This window comes from Orycteropus afer, unplaced genomic scaffold (genome assembly GCF_000298275.1).
Source record: "Orycteropus afer afer isolate SDZICR_OR568_19922 unplaced genomic scaffold, OryAfe1.0 scaffold00021, whole genome shotgun sequence".
NCBI lineage: Eukaryota > Metazoa > Chordata > Mammalia > Tubulidentata > Orycteropodidae > Orycteropus > Orycteropus afer.
In genome coordinates this window covers 18,260,235-18,273,234 of record NW_006921608.1, presented here as the reverse complement: position 1 = coordinate 18,273,234, position 13,000 = coordinate 18,260,235, and the positions used below count along the sequence as shown (strand labels likewise).

Here is a 13,000-nt window from a genome sequence, read left to right as displayed (position 1 = left end):
CAGCCATTGAAAAACCTATGGAACACATTTATCCTCTGACACACATGGGATCACCATGTGTTGGATTTGATTCAACAGCAACTGGTTTCAGTCAATGATTCTGAAGAGCCCCTGATCCCTGCTTTTTCATGAGATGTTCCTTTATGCACCTGCTATGACTGAGCATTCATCTGCCTATGCAGTGGAGAGTTTGAACTAACTAATGGGTTTTGCAACTCAATTACTGATTCTGACAACAGATATATGAACCCAACACATAAAGAAGTCTGATTCTTCTGTGAGCCTTAGAGGTTTTTGCAAAGTACATTTATATCCTTGATCTCATGTAATCTTCATAACTATATTATTAAGTAACTATTATTATTCCTGTTTTGCAAATACTAAAATAGGCTCAGGGAGATTTAATGCCTTATGACAACATAGCTAGAAGGAGTGGACCCGGGTTTGATCCTAGTTCTGTCTAAGTCTTTCTTCTATGGTAGATGTCCTGGGTGTCAAGCCCTGCTATTGGCATCACTTTGTCTTCAAGATGTGTTTGCACAGATATGGGTATCTATCATGCACATTTCACTTAATTTATTATTTTATAAATATTTATTAAGCACTTATCACATTCCAAGCACTATTCTAGGCACTGGGGAAACAGCATGAACAAAAGTGACAAAAATCCCTGCTTACAATCTAGTTAGGGAGATTAATGTTAAGCATTTAAACATATAAGATCACATCAAATAACAATTAAAATACATGTCAAATGAAGGCATGAAGAAAATTAATCGGTATTTGGCTTGGTCAGAGTCAACATAGTTAGCTATTACAGGAAGCAAATCTTTTTAGAGAAATGAAGAAAGACTTATTAAATAGTTTCTTTCTTCAACTTCATCAGAGAGCAAAATATTTCTAGAATTTTCCCAAATCCCTAGCATGCTTCAAAACACAAACAATAAACTCACACTGAATTTTGTGGAATAAACCATGTTTCTTTTGACAGGTAGATCACTGAAATTCAATACTTACCAAACTGATCCATGTGGTCACTCCAAATCCTTTAGTGAGTAAAAGTAAATAAAACGAGCACATTTTTCTCTATCTGCAAAGCTATCTTACAAGTTTGAATGGACATCAAAATTACTGTGTTGCATCTACACCCCTGGATAAAGAGAACTTCCCTGTGTAACAGAAATGAGGACACACAATTGGCTGTTAGCTGAATGGTAGGTGATTTGAATTCACCTTGGAAGGTGCCTTGGAAGATAGGCCTGGCTGTCTGCTTACAACAGGCCACAGCCTTGAAAACCCTATGGAGCAGCTCTACTTGGCACACAGCGGGTTGCCATGAATCAGAAGTGACTTAAGAGCAACTAACAACAACAACAACAACGATATTATAATAAGACAGATTTCCTGAAGTCTAAATCAATTCAAATAATAACTTCTTATAAAGCAAATTCCCATAATCAGCATATTCATTACCTGCCTGTTTCTATTCAGGTCTTTCCTACCTTAAGGAAAACTAAGGAAAGACATTAGTGTTAGAGACTCCTCTTATTCATTCATTCAGCAACTATAAATTGAGCACCTTTATGTGTCAGACACATATCTAGAAACAGGACATACAGCAATAAACACACAGACAAAATCTTTGCCTTTGTATAGTTTATATTCCAGTGGGACAGAGAGAGACAATTAACAAAACTGTTTGCTTGTTTGATGGAAGAAAAGTCCAGACTTTCAATTGTTCTGAGGCCCTGAGGCTGTCAGTGAGCAGGAAGCAGCTGAGTGTTCCAGCAATATGCCCTGTTACCACTGACACAGTTGTTAGGTGTGGGCCCCATACACGTATGACACTGGCAAGTTGGTTGGGAGATGTTGCACTTTAAGCCTTCTGGCCCCAAAGTGGATAATCTGTCAGGTTGTATTTCTGTCTAGCTCTCAGATGTGGTTATGGGCCATCTAAAGGGAGTGGGACATGATCAATCGTTTCAGAATAATTTGTTTGACGAGGCATCATGGGCCACAGCTGGAAACGAGCACATTAAGAGTGACAGGATTTTGGCAGTCACAGTGGCTGAGACTTTGAGACTTGCTTTTCCACCAAACCAAGTGGGATAGCTGGGCATTCATTAGAAAGGAACAATCTTCCCCAAACTGTTACTCTCACATTGCGTCATCTCCCTAAGGACTGAAGAAAGCAGCCTCAAGTCCCAGTTTATCAATGTATCAAAAGTTGGGTTGGTCAACTTTTACTGCAGAAGTAGAATTTATTTTGAAAATCTGAAAATTATATCATAAAATCATTAATAGTTCTAGAAAGTGCTTACCTTATTATGAGTAGCTTCAATCCTTCAGTTGAGAATAAATACACAGAATAAAATGCCTATAGACAACTTGTGTTTAAAATCAATATACTTTAACCAAACGTTTACTCTGGAAATTCTATGCCTGAAGTTCAGCTACTAATTTTGGGAAAAAAAAAACAATAGTGTGAATATTGGGGAATTTTCTCAGCAGCTGGTAATTTTATATTCAGACAAGAGAATCCAAATACCAGAACATCTGTGATATTGTTCAATTGGACATATTTATTGAATATCCACTTTGTGCCATGGACTGTGCTGAGAGCTTTACAAACATATCATTTTAAGTTTCTCCTTAACCTTACAAATTAGTGCTATTGTCATCATTTTATATCTAAGAAACTGAGATACAGTAATTTAAATAACTTGCCCAAGGTCAGAGCTGAGATTCAACTTCAGGTCTGTCTGGCTCTAAAACTTGTGTGCTCTTATCACTACTTCAAATGGGTAAAAGTTCTATTTTAATCTTCCAGAGATTAAGGCCCCAGGAAACCACTGGAACCAGAAAAAGTTGAGAGAACTCAAATGTTCACCACCAGAAGCAATGTTGATTTGACTGATTGATCTTCTCCAGGTGGGCATGTCTTCTTGCTTGATTGGTTCACAAACATCCATCTCAGAGAGATTGGCGTTCCAAAGACAGAGGAGTATCCTTTGGTTAATAGTGTCAGAAGTGCACCCTCCTCGCAACCAGATGCTTTCACGGTCACTTACAGGAAGCAAATCTACTGAGGTGCATGCGTGAGGGTCTTCTTTAAAGCACAAAAGGTCTGCTTTTCATGTGGCTTCCTTTTCTTATTGTCTGTCCTCTAGGCAGCTTTTCTGTTAAATATCGAAAGCTATTGGTCATCACTCTCTTCATCACATAACAATATTTTACTTTTTAAAATAAGGGGCATATAGTACTTTTGTAATAATAAGAACATAACTTGTATTTTGTAGCTAAAGAATAAGGCTCAGTGCCCTGAAATCTGCTCAGTGTCTCTCCAGTACTTTGATATCCCCTTTAGGCTGCCATCTTGTCTGGGCCCAGAAAAACTCATTTATACTATTGTGCACAGGACTTGTGGTTTGATTACTAAAGAACCAGTGACCTCAGAAAGACTTGGATTACAAACGAAAATTTATTTTCAAAATCTGCAGAGGACTACTGCTGGGATGGGCCACTCAGAGGTTGGGTTGTGAGTTTTCTTTACCAAGAGGCTTTAAGAGAAGAGAAGACAAAGATTCATCCTGGTAATTCAGGCATTCATCCAGGAAGTTGGACCAAATGATCTCATCTGTATAAAACAGAGTTAGTATTTCAAATCACAGAAGTGTATTGAGGGTTAAATGAAATAAGACATATGAGTAATCAAGGTGGTATCTGGCACAGGGTAGGGGCTCAACTAATGCTACTTCTTCCCTGTTACTGACTAATGGATTATGATGTGTGAAAAGTCATCTTAAAGAAAGGAATCTGGTTTATGTTAAGTCTTCCATCTTCACAATGTACATGCCTCAAAAGTGCATCAAACTAATTTGAGTTCAACTTAATCTTTGACATAACAGTTCACACAAACTAAAAGAAAGCAGAGAAGGAGCAGAGTTTGCTGTCGTCAGCTGCCATTGCTTTGGCTCGCAACTCATGACAACCCATGCACAACAAAATTAAACACTGCCCAGTCCTGCGTCATTCCCATGACTGACTGTGGATTGGACCATTGTGATTCATACAGTTTTTATTGCCTGATTTTTGGAAGTAGTTCACCAATTTCCTTCTTTGTCTTAGTCTAGAAGCTCTGCTGAAATCTGTTCATAGCATAGCAACATGCAAGCGTCCACTGACAGATGGGTGTACTTTAAATGCATTGGTCAGGAGTCAAAACTGAGTCTTCTACATGGAAGGCAAGAATTTCTACCACTGAACCACCAATGCTTCATTCTAGTTTTTATGATTAGTGTGTTGCTGGTCTTGTGAGAGATGGCAGCTGTTAACGTAAGTTAAAACCCAAACTTCTCTCCTTGGCTTCCAGGATCTGCCCCTTGCCTAAATCTCCAACCCTCACCCCAGCTCACCTCACTCAGAGCAGGGACATTTTATTATCTTCTCATGTCTGTCCTGTGGATGGGCTCTGAAATTGCTTGCTTTCCATCCTCCTTCCTATTTTCCAAGGGTTTGTCACTTACTAATGCCTCGGAGATTTAACTGGAGCAAGATTATTTGTATGTGTAAAACTTTAAAGCAAGGACATATTTCCAAATAGGGAACCCTCTGTTAGTCAAAACAACACTTTGGATCATTCCAATTAGTTATTTATTTAAAGTTTCACATCTTCTTTCTATGACTATAGATGGTCTCTGGTGAGCATGACTTGTTTTTTCCTTATGGCCGTTATTATATTAGGTTACTCAAGTTAACGTACTACATCAGGAATGTTCCACTTGCTGAAGCTTTTGAAGGTTTCTTCAATTCACTAACATATTCATCAGCTAAATGCAGAGTCCTCTAAAGAGCTTTTGTCTTTCCTTTTTGTGTTTCTCCTTTGGTTCTGAAGTGGAACTATATGCTCGATTAATGATATTTTGTAACGTTCATTGGGGACACCTGTAACTCTGAGTGTGAGAGAGGTGCTTCCTCAGGACTTGTGGAGTTCAGCTTGACTTCTCCCTCAAAACGTTTGAAAAACTCACAAAGTTGCAACTACGTGTATTATTTCTCTTCAGTGAAAGGAAAAGAAAAAGGTCATGAGATGAAAGAAGAGAAGATGGGGCCAGTTTAGAGGGGTAGAAAAGGCTCAGAGGTGAGAAAGGAAGAGATGGACAGACAGACAATCAGAGGACCCCAAGTCCCTAAAACCCCTCCTAGTATGATGCTGAATGGAATCACTTCAAGCTTTACCTTGAAAACTGTACCTTTCCTGATATGACTAAGGTGCCAGGGCTGACATTGCCTGTGAGGAGCAGGCTTATAATATTACTCATGCAGCATTCATATAGGCAGCCCCCCCCCAAAAAGAAAAAAAAAAGCTGTAACTTATCTGATATTCCTCATGAGCGCTCCATTTGCAAGAAGAAAACTACACATAATCTAACCTAATTGGTAGTTTAAAGTTAGTTCTAGCACATCAATCATTTAAGCAGAATCTATAGGTTCCTCTATCACTCTGTTTTCAGAGATTTCTTCTCCCTTTTTTTGCTCCTCTCTCAGGAAACCATGACCCACTGGGGAAAGGGAGCCCCTGGATTTGCACTTGTGCTTGGGTGTGAGGTGCCTGGTGTCTGCAGAGGAATGCTTGGCACCACCCTATGGCTGGCATCCACAGCTGGCACCCTCAGCTGACATCTGTGGCTGATGTACTTGTGGTCTATTTCTGTTTGACTTGCTCAGAGTTTGGAGCCCCTCCCTGAAGACTTGCCCCTTCCACCTTGCTTTTGCTGGTGAAGAACCTTTGAGTTCTTCACCAGCACATATGCCATCCAACTTCAAGCCCCAGCTGTCAATCCTGGTACTGAAGCTACAGGCTCAGGCTAGCCTCCACCCCAGCAGCCTATGACAGGCCTGTGGCTTCTCAAACCAGCATCCACCCCATGTAACAACAAGGAAGAAGCTCAGGCCTATAGATAACTCCCTTTCTCAACCCAGACATTCCACTCCACACTTGGAGTTAAGTAGGGGCTCCATATAGTTTCAGGGCCAGTTGTCTCCAACCAGGTCCCAAAATAAGAGTGGGTCAAGAGTTCTTGTGTTCTCACAGTGGTCTACTGCCCCTCTTCACTCCAGGACTTTGAAGACTCAGAAAAATGGATTCCTTTTCCACCGCTCTCAGCTCTTTGCTTCATAATTCTCTGCACAGCCTCTTAGACCTAAAAGGGTCAGACTTTTCTTCAGCTCCCCCTCTCTTCTACCTTCCACTGTGCACATGAGGTCACCATGATTCAAAATAGATTTGATAGCAAGTAACAACTTTTCTGCCTTACATAAAACTGTGTGTGTTCCACCAGGACTAGTGCGTTAAATGGACACCAGAGTAACTTAGAACGTTCTCTACCAATAATGCCTGCTTCTAAGATTATAGACTGAATGACAGCCAAATCCTATTCTGAATATCAACATTTCATTAGTAATTTTTTCTTTACTTTTTCCATTACTTTTTTATTAATCTTAAGTTGTATTGATTTGGAAGCTGATCATGAATACAGAAATCCAAATAAAAAGAATATTAATGTTATTCAAAATATTATGTGCATTTTATGTGTTCTGAGGAAGAGCTCTACCAGGAGTGGGAGAGCTTCAGAGAATAAAGAGATGGCTTTGCTGAGCTCTTTCCTCAATGGATCATGCCTCAGAATAGCTTCATACCTCTGACTGGTGTTGGGGTGAGCAGGATAGCTGCTTCCATCCATCACCTAGAAATTTTCTGTCACTGTCTGGGTCTTGGTCCATCCAGATTGTACACTACTGGGACCATCAAGATCCTGTAACTGAAAATGAAATCTCTTATTTTCCCATCCATTCATCAAACATTTCTTAAGCACCTACAAGGTGACATGCACTGATCAAAATGTTGTAAGGCACAGAAATGAAGCAGATAGTTTAAAACAGAAATCTGCCAGAAAATATTTTAGATAAGAATTTGAGTCTCCCTGCCAGTACCATTGACCAAAGCAGCACTGAGTGGTGAAATTTGTTTATTTCATCCTCCTGGATTTCTGAAGACCAAGAGGTATTTAAACATCATTCATTCATTCATTCATTTTTCCTTTCAGAAAATTCTTATTGATTATCCATTATATTCCAGGCACTTGTCTAGGTTCTGGGGAAACTGAGATAGATAGTTAAGACATATTTTCTTCCTCAAAATGTTCTAGTCTAGGAATAGAGGCACTTAAACAGCCAGAGTAATACTGTATTACAGGTGTTTCCATTACCCTCTGTCTGATGATTCTACACAAGATTTAGTAAAACACCTGCACTTAACCCAGAAAAGCATAGTTCTCCATTAGCTGAGGGAAAAGGTGGTCAGGGAAGGCTACAAAAAGGTAATGACTTAAGTGAAAGTTAAAATATTCACACTTTGTTTATTTTCTTATAAGAAGGAAATGTTTTCAGGCACAAGCTGCAAGAAAAAAGTCCTGAAGGTTCATCATGAAGTGTTCAGGGAGCTCCAAGCAGATGGAATGAGTATAGGAAGAGCCCGTGGAGCAGAAATGAGGCATTGGTGGTTGAGCAGTAGAATTCTCATCTTCTACTTGTGAGACCTGGGTTTGATTCCGAGCCAATGCATTTCAGGCACTGCCACCACCTAACTGTTAGTGGACGGTTGTTTGTGTGCTGAACTGGTTTCAGCAGAACTTCCAGACTCTGGTGGACTAAGAAGAAAAGCCTGGTGATCTACTCCAAAAATCAGTCATCTACTCCAAAAATCATCCTTAGGGATGACAATGGTCCATTCCATACGTGATCATGGGGATGGTGCAGGACCAGGCAGTGTTTTATTCCAGTCTGAATGGACTTGCATGAGTTGAGGGTCACCATGAATCTAGGGCTGACCTGATGGGAGCTAACAACAGCACACGAAACAGAAAGAGGTAGAGACAACAGGATTCTTCATGCACATGCCAGCCACTGGGAAGCAGGACCATTCCCGTGTGGTTGCTTTCCTGGTTTTTTCACCTCATACCCTGCAGGCAACCCCCAGCTCAGAAGGTCAGTCACTAATAAGCCCTGGAAGGAAGTCCACTTTCAGAGGACAGGAGAAAAAGGAGAAGTAGTCTTCCTGTCATGGATAATCAGTTAATAGTTTTTAACATCAATTTTAACCATAGTGACTTTTATGTTATTTATCTAATTTTTTCACTTAAAATCAGTTTTATATTTGATCCTCATTAGCTGATAGTGCTTGCATATAGATCCCTGCAACTGCCCACTTCCTTTATAACGACCCTTCAAGGTTAATGAAGCATATATTGATTTTGCTGTTTTTACTGATAAGATGAAAAAGAAGAGGCAGGGGCTAATTAAAGAAGTTGTTCTTGTTATGTGCCGTCAAGTGGAACCTGACTCATAGGACCCCTCCTTGGGTTTCCAAGGCAGTATCACTACCGAAGTAGATTGCCCAACCTTCCTTCATGGGGGTGACTGGTGGGTTTGAACCGCCAGCCTTCTGGTTAGCAGTCAAATGCCTTAGGCACTATGCCACCAGAGCTAATGATTATTGAGCACTTGCATGTACCTAGCAATATGCTAAGCAGTTATGTGGATTAGCTTTTCAAACCTTCACACATTTATGAAGTGTGTACTATTGTTATTATACCTATTTTACAGATGAGAGTTCCTGGGTGTTTCAATGGTTAATGCACTTGGCTGTTCACTAAAAGGTTGGAGATTCGAGTCCACTCAAAGATGCCTTGGAAGAAGGGCCTCACAATCTACTTCTGAAAAAGTCAGCCATTGAAGGCCCAATGGAGCCCAGTTCTACTCTGACACACTTGAGTCAGGGTCGATTCAACAGCAACTGATGATGTGTTTTACAGATGAGGAGACCAAGTCACAGAGAGTGTTAAGTGACTCTTCCAAGGCTACACAGCTAGAAAATGACACTGTAGGGATTGAAATATAGGTAGTCTGCTCCAAGGTCCAAACTCTTATGGACCACTCCATCTTAGACAGAGGTCATGTCCCTGAGCAGAGAACTGGGCAGTGGCAGAGCAAAAGAACTCAAGATTAACATGCATTAGATCTGTACCAAAATCATTAATCAGAGCCATCAAAATACTGTAAGCCAAGAAGAGATGGAATTAACATTTGTTAAATGCCTTCTGTAGACTGAATCCTATGCTAGATGTTGTGGAGAAGTGACCCCAATTACATTCTCACAATGGCCTGTGAGTTGGCATGAAGAAGTGAAGTCACCAGCCAAGGCCATGCAGCTGGCAGTGGAGGGTTAGGAGTTCACCTCATGTCCTCACCCCACAGCATGCCCTCTTTCCAACAGTGCATTCTGCTTACGTAGGATGCAGAGTCCAGACAGATGCCAAATATTCTGCAGAGTCCCTATCTGATTTTAGGTAAACAAGGAGGGAAACTAAGAGGAAAAAGGAAGAGAGAAAAACTAAGAGGGAATACTGAGAAGGAAAACCAAAGGGAGAGAAAGGAAGATTCCTTCTAAAATAATTTGAGTTTATAATGGATGGGATCCAACCACATGCCAAGTCCTAGCTTGTGTTTCTTTATTTCTGTGGGTTGAATAACTCACGGGCAGTCTGCCAGGTCCCTGTCCTCTTTGAGCCCAGCTTGCTTCAGAGGAAATGCCACACATGGGAGAAAGGCCCAGGGAGTGCTGGGGAAAGACAATTTGGTTACATATGCCTGGGGGACAATATAAAATAACCACTGAAAGATGTGGGGCTCTATACTTCAGGGAAGGAGCCGTCTGACCCTGCAACATTCTGTGACTGTCCTGGTGAGTTGAGAAAGGCGGAAGCTGTTTTTGCAACTAATTTTTGCAGAGCCCAGACATAGTTAAATGTCTGTTTACTTCTGTCACTCAAACGTGACCTGTGTCTGTACAAAGCAGGCAGGAACAACTTGATCCCTACTCTCTTTGACCTCATTATTTAAAACAGCAGGAATCATGGAGAATCCCCAACAAACCACAATCAATGGCCAATGGTCTCTGATTTTAGGCACATCACCTACATGTATCTGTCAATGTTTCACTCTGTATGTGGGAAGTAAACCAGATGAGCCCTGGGGTGCTTTTCAGTTCAAGAATCAAGGATTCTAGGGACATGAGAAGAGGCAAAAGAGTGCAGGTTTTAAGAACCCCAGAGAATCAAACCTGGTTGAATCCCAGTATTCCACCCACGAATCACTTACCTCCCTAAGTCTCTGATTCCTCTTTTGTAGTATGGACATGAAAATTGTGTTCACCTCATAGCTGCATTGTCAAGTTTAAGAGAGATAATGTATTAGAAATGCTGAGCCCCAGACCCATGCTAGAAATGTTGTTGTTGTTGTTGTTATGTGCCGTCGAGTCAAACCTGACTCATAGCGACCCCTCCTTGGGTTTCCGAGGCAGTATCACTACGGAAGTAGGATTGCCCAACCTTCCTTCCGAGGAGTGGCTGGTGGGTTTGAACCGCCAGCCGTCTGGTTAGCAGGCAAGTGTCTTAGCCACTATGCTACCAGAGCTCCCATGCTAGAAATAAGAGATGAGTAATTATTGTGGTACATATATATGTAACACAACATTTGACATTTTGATCATCTTCACATGTACAGTTCAGTGACCTTAATTATGTTCATCATGTCCAACCATCACCCTGAGCTGCTCCCAAATTGTCCCATCACTCTTAGCAGAAGTTCAGTGTCTCCTAAGCACTGAGTCCTTCAGCAATGTAGAATGCTTCATGAATTTGCATGTCATCATTGCACAGGGGCCATCTAATCTCCCTACTGTTCCAATTTTGGTATATGTGTTGCTGAACAAGCACAAGTAATCATTCAATTTTATGATTAAGTCATCTTTATCAGCTTTATCTCTATCTTAATTATCAGCAAAGAGCTTTCAATTAAATAGGAAGTGCTAAAGGAAATATGCAAGACAGAATAAACAGAACACCTGGCATTAAAGAAAACACACACACACACACACACACAAACTTGAAAACAAAACAAAACACTTTCATTGACATTTGAAATGCGAAGATTTTATTTTAAGAGAAAATTTATTTTAAGAGAAAAACAACCTTCAAATTGGGTGATCTCACAAAGCAAATATCTAACAAATGTAATGTTGTTGTTGCTATGTGCCCTCGAGTCAGACCCGACTCATAGCGACCCCTCCTTGGGTTTCCGAGGCAGTATCACTATGGAAGTAGATTGCCCAACCTTCCTTCCGAGGAGCGGCTGGTGGGTTTGACCTTCCAGCCTTCTGGTTAGCAGTCAAATGCCTCAGGCACTATGCTACCAGAGCTCCTAAGGAAAGTAATAGGCTGGAAATAAACATGGTTTTGATGTTTACTTGAGAAATGCTGTGCCGAGGCAGCGATGTGAAGGACAGGATTTCAAGAGCAGAAAAAAATTGAAATGCATAGGGTGCATTAAAGGTACATAAGCTGGTTGAAAGCCTATGATTGGGGTTTAGTTTATCAACTTTTGATGTTGTTACCTGCGGTGGAGTTGGACCGGCTCATAGCGACCTCTCCTTATGTTGCTGAGGCATTATAACTACGGAAGTAGATTGCCCAGCCTTCCTTCTGAGGAGTGGCTGGTGGGTTTGAACCGCCAGCCTTCTGGTTAGCAGTCAAGGGCCTTAGGCACTGTGCTACCAGAGCTCCTAGTATATCAGCTGTTGTTGTTGTTGTTGTTATGTGCCTTTGAGTCAGACCAACTCATAGCAACCCCACCTTGGGTTGCCAAGGCAGTATCACTACGGAAGTAGATTGCCCCATCTTCCTTCCAAGGAGTAGCCCTGAGCTATTACCAAGTGCCTACTGTTTTCAAATCAAAAAGCATCGACTGGCAACCTATCATGTACCACAATAACAGAGTTCATATTAAATTTGCACACAATTAACTTTCTTGCTAAAAGTGAAGAGGACTTGAACACTTACTGATGAAGATAATAGATGACAGCCTTCAATATGGATGATACCTCAATATACAGAAAGCGAAATTCCTCAGAACTGGACCATTAAGCAACATCATGATAACTGGAGAAATGATCGAAGTTGTCAAGGATTTTACTTTACTTGGATCCACAATCAATGCCCATGGAAGCAACAATTAAGAAACCAAATGATGTGTTACCTTGGGCAACTGTAATGCAAAAGACCTCTTTGAAGTCACCTCAAGGACTAAGGTATGCTTGATCCAAGTCATGATATTTTCAATCTCCTCATATGCATATGAAAGCTGGATGCTAAATAAGGAAGACTGAAGAACTGATGCATTTGAATTATGATGTTTGTGAAGATTATTCAATATGCCATGGACTACCAGAAGAACAAACATTATCTGTCTTGGAAGAAGTACAGCCAGAATGCTTCTTAGTAGGGAGATTCTCCACTGACTTCAAACCAAAGCTTCAAAGCGGTTCATTGGTTCAACCCCTATGAGAATTTGTCTTTTCACCCCAGATATACTGAATCAGAATCTACATTTTAACAAGATCCCCCAGGTGATTCTTATGTATACATAATCCCTTCCAAGATCCCTTCAAAACCAGATTGAGTGGTCCTTCCATGTGTCACTATGGCACCACTTAGTCTTGCCATGGCAGTTATGGTTATAAAATGTGATTTTCTCCTTATTTATCTGTCTCTGCTTCACTCACCATCCCCCCCACACACACACACACACATACACACAAAGAGGGGCATCTTGAGGGCAAGGACTGTGTTTTGTTTATCATTATATCTCCAGGGTAACCTAACGTGGTGCCTGATAGAATATTGAATACATGTTTGTTAACTGTAAGGAAACAAGGAAGGATGGAAGGAGGGAGGGAGGATGGGTACTTAGGAGGAAAGCAAGGAGGAAGGGAAGGGGGAAGAAAGCAAGGGTGCGGAGAGGTGCTCTGGTCCTGGCAAAGTGTCATCTGTCTGACTCTGCACTCGCTCTTCCCTCTCCCTCCCCGTCCCTCCTGCCCTATAAA

At 41.0% G+C, this 13,000-nt stretch overlaps 1 non-coding gene across 1 annotated transcript; it reads right to left on the bottom strand.

The window, feature by feature from the left end:
* Positions 1-10,733: 10,733 nt before the first annotated feature.
* On the bottom strand, positions 10,734-10,835 carry LOC122152233. The gene has a single exon (XR_006164468.1). It is a non-coding gene; the product is annotated as a U6 spliceosomal RNA (small nuclear RNA).
* Positions 10,836-13,000: the final 2,165 nt, after the last annotated feature.